General features: G+C 39.9%; 1 long non-coding RNA gene and 2 pseudogenes across 2 annotated transcripts; all 3 read left to right on the plus strand.

The window, feature by feature from the left end:
• Positions 1–819: 819 nt before the first annotated feature.
• On the plus strand, positions 820–1,350 carry LOC111519168. 2 transcript variants are annotated; one of them, XR_006954895.1, is made up of 3 exons: positions 820–919; positions 986–1,224; positions 1,296–1,350. It is a non-coding gene; the product is annotated as an uncharacterized LOC111519168 (long non-coding RNA). The 2 variants fall into 2 exon arrangements; XR_006954896.1 differs by having other exon boundaries at positions 820–915.
• A 2,388-nt stretch (positions 1,351–3,738) lies between these two features.
• On the plus strand, positions 3,739–5,018 carry LOC26529346 (annotated as a pseudogene).
• A 264-nt stretch (positions 5,019–5,282) lies between these two features.
• Positions 5,283–6,990, plus strand: LOC6637449 (annotated as a pseudogene).
• Positions 6,991–8,601: the final 1,611 nt, after the last annotated feature.

Below are 8,601 nucleotides of genomic sequence, written 5' to 3' on the forward strand. Positions count from 1 at the left end.
CGTTCCCATCTGGGCTGGTGAGTAAAAAAGGCAAATTTGTTTGCCTCTAGGGTAGCTTTTATTTTGCCATAGGTGTCCATTGGCCTTGTGTCCGTTGATTTGGAGTCCAGGCCCGTATTACTCTTATTAATAGTGTGAATGATTAATATATAAGACATAATGTTTGTTGGGTGTTACTGGTAGGACAAAAAAAAATTGTGGGAAATTTACAGGGGAAATTTTTTACATGCAAGTAAATAAATGCTCACTGGGTTATACCAAGCGCCATAAAAACAAATAGAGGATCAAGAACAAGTTGCAAGCTGCAATAATTATAAAGAATATAGTGTTTACAAATATTGTTCATTAATAGTGATTAGTATAATTGTTTCCCGCAGGCTACCAGTTCGAATCATATCGATTCATGGCGTAATTGCAGTTGGCAAAATCATTGAGGCAGCGCTCTTATTGTCAGGAAAATTCCCTCTTATAGGCAAGAGGTGAGTAACATGTGTTGTTTTTTTTTTTGCCATAGGCAAATATTTTGGCATTAATCGGCTTATTTCTGTCTCTCTTCTCGGATTGGACTATGTGAGGCCCCAGAACAATGTATGCGTGCCCTTCAGCCCCAGTATTGGAGGTTTTGGGCCGTCAGGAGAGCTTGTTTGCCTGTGGAGTGGCAGCACAGTAGGCTAGCAATTGGTGCGCGGCACTGGAGAAGCATGTTCCATCTACAGGCTCGTTTGGAGGAAAATAACTAGGAGCGGGAGGGCCAAATCCTTTCGACCGCAATCTAGTGCTCGAGCTGGCATTGCTTGGATGATAGGTCCATATTGACTACCTGCTGGCCAGGCCTGGTACAGGCTGGCTGAAAGCGGGAGGGCCAAGTCCCTTTAACCGCTGTATGGAGATTTTGTCAAGGTCAGCTGGCTGAAAGTGAGTAAGTAAAGAATTAGCAGTTTTTTGCACCTTCAGGGTGGTAATCTCTCATTATTTGTCGTTTCAGCTTCTATGCTATTTTCAATCTCATTCAGGAGCTCGTTTTCAACTCGCTCAAGATTTTTGAGAGTTGTTGGTCATCATTAAGGGTGACTATTTCCCCAGGCTTTAGTGGACGTTGGACAAGTCGCTGGATTTGGATTGGCTGGCCCTTCAATCGCTCTTCTATGTACGCGCGATTTCGTGTGCCTCTTTTAAAATCTCGAAACAGGCCGTTGATCACGTGTCCTTCCATGCGCACAACAGGTTTGTTTAGTTTCGATTTTTCCTCCTTTTGTTTTTTGAGTTCGTTTCTCTCAATAATTTTTGTATCTTAGGTGGCAATCGAATCTGATGAGAGATGGGGCGCCATCAAAATGGGCCGTCGCCTCCGCATTGCATGCCGATCTAGATGAGTAGTTGGAGATTGCTGCTGCTGTGTGTCAACGGAAGATGAAGCCCGTAGCTGGAGGCCTGTGCTGCTGGCTAGTGCTCTGGACGACCATTGATGCTGCTGCGTATCATTTGCGGTGAGTATTGAATATTTGCTGTCATTGGTGGAGCTGGAATGTCAGATTGCTGCTGCTGAGTGTCAGCAAAAGATGAAGCCCGTAGCTGAGAGACTTGTGCTGCGGGCTGATGCTGCTGGCCGTCAGTTGGTGCTGATTCAGCTCCGCCAATATCTGTAGAGATAGACTATTTCCGCCCATTGGTGGAGCATGAGTTGCAGGTTGCTGTTGCTGAGTGTCAGCAAAAGATAAAGACCGTAGCTGAGAGGCCTGTGCTGTGGGCTGCTGCTGCTGACCAACGAGTTGATGCTGCTGCTGTGCCTTTATTTGCTGAGAATATTGAATATTTGCTGACATTGGTGGAGCTGGAATTGCAAATTGCTGCTGCTGAGTGACACCAGCAGATGAGGCCCGTGGTTGAGTGACCTGCGCTGCGGGCTGATGCTGCTTGCCAGCCAGTTGATGCTGATTCAGCTCCGCCAATAGCTGAAGATGTTGTATATTAGCTGCATTTTGAGGAACTGGAATAGTTTTCTGCCGTTGAGTGTCAGCAGAAGATGAGGCCCGTAGCTCGGTGGCCTGTGTTGCGGGCTGGTGCTGCTGACCAATAGTTTATGCTGCTGCGCCACAATTTGCTGTGAACATTGTATACTTGCTGCAGTTTGAGGAACTGGAGTCTGAGATTGCTGCTGCTGACTGTCAGCAGTGGTTGACGCCCAATATCTGTAGATATTGTATATTTGCTGACATAGGAGGAGCTAGATTTGTGGATTGCTGCTGCTGTGTGTCGATAGGAGTTGACACCTGAAACTGACAGGCCTGTGCTGGAGGCTGACGCTGCTGTCCAACCACTTGATGCTGCTGCTGCATCGCCATTTGCTGTAGATGATGTATACTTGATGCAATTTGATGAACTGGAGTTGCTGTCTGCTGTTGTCGTGTGTTTGCAGGAGATGACGCCTGTAGCTGAGAGGCCTGTGCTGCGGTCTGGTGCTGCTGCAGCTGGTTGATGCAGCTGCTGCACGCTATGCTGCAGGTGTTGTGTGTTTGCAGTACTTAAAGGAACGTGGTTGTAGTTAGCTGTTGCTGGTGCTATTGTGTAAGAAAGTTCTGTGTTGGTGCTGCACATTGCTGCTGGTTTGCTGTTGAGTGAGATGAGGTGTATTTCGGACTGCTACCATTTTCTCTAGTTGAATAGAGTATCTAGGCCAGGAGAGCCTTGTAGGAGTAAAGGGTTTTTCCAGGATATTCCTTACTTCTACATTTGGGTGTTCTAGAGTGGAGATAGCAAATCTTACGCAAGCCAAGTCATATTTGAGTTCCATGGATTTAACATTATGTTTGTCGCGAATATAGGCATTTGTGCTGAATATATCCGAGTCCGTAATTTTTCTCAGCAGTTTGTTGTACGTTCCACAGATTTAGTTTGAATAGAGTTTCCGAAATAAGGCTGCCCCATACAGGAATAGCATACGTTAGAATGGGAACAATAATTTGCTTAAATATTGTGACTTTACATCTTGTGCTGAGGGAGCTCTTTTCGTCAACAAGCCATTTTAGGCGATGATAGAGGGGTGGTGACTCCTAGATATTTATATTGATTAGCGTTTTTTATAGGTTTTTCATCGATTTTTATTAGGTAAGATCTTAGAGCAGGGGATATGTTTCGTTTTGTGTATAGGACACGAATAGTCTTATCATTATTTATCGTAAAGCACCATTTAGTTGACCATTTGGTGAATTCATTTAAGTATTTTTGCGTTTTCCGGATGGCCATGTAGGCATTTTTGTCAGTAGATACGATTATAGTATCATCTGCGAACGTTGACAGTAGGATGTCAGGGTTCTTCTTGGTTTCACCTGATACCATTAGGAAGTCGTGTTCAAAGATATAATCAGGAATTGGCATGTCAGACGAATAAACATTGAAGAGAAGGGGGCCCAGAACACTGCCCTGGGGTATTCCTGCAGTGATTTTGCCAATTCTGGAATTTGTGTCATCTGTGCCCCTGACTGTGAACGATCTATCCTGCAGATAGCTTTCAAGAATCTTGAACAAGCAGTAAGGCAGGAGTTTGGCCAGTTTATTCAATAATCCTAAGTGCCTCACTTTATCAAATGCTTCAGTGTTGTCTACAAATACAGCAGAGCTGTATTCTTTTTGATCGAGTGATTTTTGTAGGAACTGTGTGACCCTTGCGAGTTGGTGTTCAGTGCTGTGGTTTTTACGAAAGCCAAATTGATGGTTTGGAATTGCTTAGCGAAAAGTTGAATACAAATTATATTGTTCACACCAAAGATTAAAAAGGGGCAACGTTACAAGGTCAAGGACAATATCCAAACTATTCACACGAAATACGTTTTGGATGGCAAAGCAACGATTGCTTTCAAGAAGCCCTCACAGAATCTGTTGATTAAATGTGATCCCATTCAGCTGAAGGGATTCCTGCAGACGCTTAAACTGGGTATGGAAGGCAAGGATGTCATCAATTTGAGACTAAATACAGTCACTGCCATGGCGCAAAAATCAAAGTTACAGACGAAAATGGCTATAAATCGTCATAGTGACTATCCCATTAAGGCCTTTCCTCGATATCTACAATCCCTAACAATAAACAATACGCAATTGGTTAAATTGAGCTATCATATATGCTCCTTACGGAATCGAATACGAAACCTGGATGTATCCAACAATAAGTTGCGTAAGGTAAGGAAATAAATGAAAAGACAACTTTTAGCATCTTCAAAACTAAATTTAAATTTCCAGTTACCTGTTGAACTGGGGAGATTACACTTGAGCAAGCTCGTCCTCCATGACAATAATCTGGGTGAAATGGACGATTGGTCATTTCTAAATGGCAGCAAATGACGAGACTCCCTGTGCGAATTAGATTTATCGGCCAACGATTTGACATGTTTGCCTTTGCCTGTGGTCAAGTGCCACAAATTGGTTAATTTGAATCTCAATTACAATAATTTGACTCATCTACCCTTTGCCATACGTCGCCTGAGAAGATTACGCTCGCTTTACGTGTCGGAAAACAAATTAAAATCCCTGACAGCTGCCATAGATGATTTACGTATTGAAATCTTGGATGTTTGGCGTAATTCATTCAAGGGTCTCAATGTCTTGGAGGCTCATCGCCTGGCCTTTGTTCCGATGCGGACGGAGCTTCAACTCATTCGCCTGAACCTCTCTGGCTTCAAGCTGCCCAAGCTGTGGCCCAATATGAACTGCCAATCGATTCCTGCCAGCCATACTCATTCAACTAATTGCCGAGGCACCAAAATGTTCCTGTGGCAAATTGTGCTATGCCTCAGACAAGAAGCACATTATCGAACGTGTTGGTCAACCGAAATTTGTAAATATTAAAAATCTTACCTATAGTCGAGAGCACATGATCTATTCTGATGTTGTCATATGTGGCAACAATTGTAGTATAAGCAACCAATGTAAGAACCTATTCTCAGCTCTAATTAACTGATATTAGCCTATTATGCCAATGTGCCAAACAAAAAGTGGAATTAATAATTAAATATTATGAATAATTATGCAATTGAAGAACATCACTCATCTTTATTTGGATCAACACGCAATTAATCTCAACTGAAAGCGCTTAAGGACTACGGGGCAACCTTCATCTTAAATAAATAGAAACGAAGATTTATTGTCATTATTCTTGAAGGAGGTATACAACTGCAAACTTTTCTCTTTCATTTTGGTCGCGATAAGAATTTTTTTAATTTATATTTTAGGATTCCAAAAGATATGATTTCCAAGGACATTCTTTTTCCTGAATAGTCAAAGTGCTTCAGCCATTATTTGATTATGTTAATGCGATTAACTACTCTTGCTTTTAGTCAAGCAACTTTTATTCTTATGTCAAACAAAATTTTAATTTTCCCTCCATTCAATCTAAGAAATCGATTTATTATCGATAGCCGGAGACGTTGATGTGGCAACCTTCCTATTTTTAAAACAGCTGATTGTATTTTTCCGCGTTAATTGGTTTGATTTTATATTTTTTTATTTTTTAAGTTTATACCACAAGTTTAAAATGAAAATCCTCTGTGAGGTGCAAGTGGTGAACCGTGTGACCCAAGCGAATCGTACGCCGCGGGCAGTTAAATCCACTTTGGCCATAGGCTACAAACAGAGCGCCCTGGATTCAAATGGTATGAAAAAACAAACAAAACAAAAATAATAATAATAATTATTTTACATTGCAACAGGGAATACAAAAAAGGAACTGGAAATGATATTATTCACGCCACAAATCAAGACTGGGCAGCGTTACAAGATCAAGGATAATATCCAGGAGGTTCACACGAAATTCGTGGCGGACGGCAAAGCAACAATTGGATTCAAGCAGCCGGCAGAAAATCTATTGATTAAATGTGATCCCATTCAGTTAAAGGGATTCCTGCAGACTCTCAAACTGGGTATGGAGGGCAAGGGCGCCATCAATTCGAGACTGAATATAGCACTGCCACGGCCATTACACAAAAAGCAAAGTCACAGACAAAAAGACCATTATTCGTCGCTGCGATTATCCCATCAAAGGTTTTCCACGATCTCTGCAGTCTCTGACAATCAATAGTAGTCAATTGGTTAAGCTAAGTTTTGAGATATGCTCGTTGCGTAATCTAACCCATCTGGATGTGGCCAACAATCAGCTAACGAAGGTGAATAATAGTTAATAGCTTTTCGCGCCCTTTTATCTGTCCTGTTTGGCTGTACAAATGTTTATAGAATTGGTGTAATATTAACACTTATTTAAAACTTTTATCTGATACCCGTGGGACGTCTGCCCCTGACGAAACTCGTACTTCTTGGGAATTGTCTGGGAGAACTGAACGATTGGTCATTTCTAAATGGCATCAAATTGAGTGAATCTCTTTGTGAATTGGATTTATCTGGTGGTTAAATGCCAAAAGCTGGTTCATTTGAATCTAAATCACAATAATCTAAATTTTTACCCTTTGCCATGCGACGACTGAAGAAATTGCACTCGCTTTATGTATCGGACAATAAATTGGAATCTGCCAGCTGCCCTAGAAGACTACACATTAATACCCTAGATGTTTGTGGCAATGCATTTAAAGGACCCAATCATCTGGATGTTCAACGTCTCGAGGTCACCACTGAGGCAAGCACAAGGACCCAATGCTCCCCTCAGCCGCTCTGGCTGCAAGCAGCTCGTTCAGTCGACCAATTTAAACTGCCTATATACTCACTACCTGCCATACTGATCAAACTGATAGCCGAGACACCAAAATGTGTTTGTGGCAAATTTTGTATTCTCATAGACTCGCTGAATATCTATAAACGTATACGCTCTGCCAAATTTGAAAGAATCAAGATTTATAGCTACAGTCCAGATCAGTTTATATATGTTGATATTGTCAAGTGGCTACTGTAAGAATGTTAAATCATGCGCATGATCTTCCCTGATGTTAGTTGGAATATTTTATTTATTATTTTAGTATTACAATTCTTAATAAAGTCTTATCTAAATGAGAATTAATGTTAAAGTTTCTTCAGAGAGATCATTTAATGTTATTAAACTTGCCTAAATTGACTAGTCTTAGATTACTATCGGAATAATCTGCCAAAAGGTCCGAATTGTACACAAATCTAGTATACTTAATTGATTTTTTGATATATAACAAATCCAACCCATGTATATTGGAAGTTGATTAGTTATTTGCCAATTAATCTATCTCAAATACTCTTGTTCATTGTTTCATCTCTACTAAATTAGAACTCTCTCCATTAAACATAATGTTTAAAGGTTGATTCATTGGGAAAACCTGAAAGGGAGGGTGCATGAAAGGTTTTGATACAACGAATAATTACAAAAATTTTCAATTTAAGTAAATTTCAAAAATTTAAATGAACAAATGCTTAAAAATTTGTTAAACATCTTACATCTTGAGGGAGAACGAGAGAAAGTGAACTAAGGCAATTCTTTTGCCCTACACACACACATACACATATGACCATATAAAGACATTCACACGCACGTCTGCATCCCTTCCTGACTACACCTTCCTCCCCCGCCTTCTGTCCCTACGCAATCGTTTTTACCTTATCATTCTGTATTTCTTGCCTATATATGGCTTACTTTTGTTTTCCTTTTAGGTTGCTTCTATGTTTTTTCATATTAAGGAGAGCACAGCTCGTTGTTTTTATTATTAAAAGCTTTTATTATTAAGGAGAGCACAGCTCGTTGTTTTTATTATTAAAAGCTGTGTGGCGTATGTGACTTGCATAAATGTGTGTGTTTTTTTTTGTTCTCTGTGAGTTTTTCTTTATCTGAGCTCACGAGCTTTTCCACATTTTCCTTTTTTGCTATCATTTTGCTTTTTACTTCCACTTTTTCTCTCTGTCTGTTTATCAAAATCACAAAACTTCTGGACACTTTTTTAAATAAGCATAAAAAAATGACACACTAACATCCAACACACACACCACACACATGACACATACTCACTAACTCCCCACTACCGCCTCTTTCTCTATACAGTGATTTTATTCACCACTTTAATGTGCAGCTGGGGAATTGGCTTGGTTTTGACTGAGAGGAAACGAAGAGAAGGGAAAGGGGAGATTCGTAACTATAAAAAATGTTTATCTCAACTTGGGCCCAAATCCAATTTTGACTGGCATTTAAGTGTTTATAACTGACTATGCAGATCTGCGGCTTAAGTTTCGCGTTCATTTCAGCATTTGATTCACTTGTTTTGTGTAACATTTTATTTAAACGTAAGAAACGTCTTGTATTTCCACAATTAATTTTTTAGAACCTAAAAGAGTTGGAAGTAATTTTAAGACTGATACACAGTTGATATCTTGTTGGCCCTTTAAACTTGAAGCTATTATTTGAATTTGTGAATTAATTTTATTTGTTATAAATTTTCAATAGGCAATTTGCATGCACACTTAAAATAGTCTTTAGTTGTGTCTTCCGTATATTTTTTCGTACCCATATTTTTACAGCTCATTGAAAACCATAAAGATTTTAGGCAAATATTTTGGCTCTTAAAATTTCATTTTTTATTCCCACTGCAAGGCTTAAAAATCAACAATCAACATCTTTTACCCTGTAAAACAAAGTATATTGAAATTATA

The sequence above is a fragment of the Drosophila willistoni genome, unplaced genomic scaffold (genome assembly GCF_018902025.1).
Source record: "Drosophila willistoni isolate 14030-0811.24 unplaced genomic scaffold, UCI_dwil_1.1 Seg173, whole genome shotgun sequence".
NCBI classification, from domain to species: domain Eukaryota; kingdom Metazoa; phylum Arthropoda; class Insecta; order Diptera; family Drosophilidae; genus Drosophila; species Drosophila willistoni.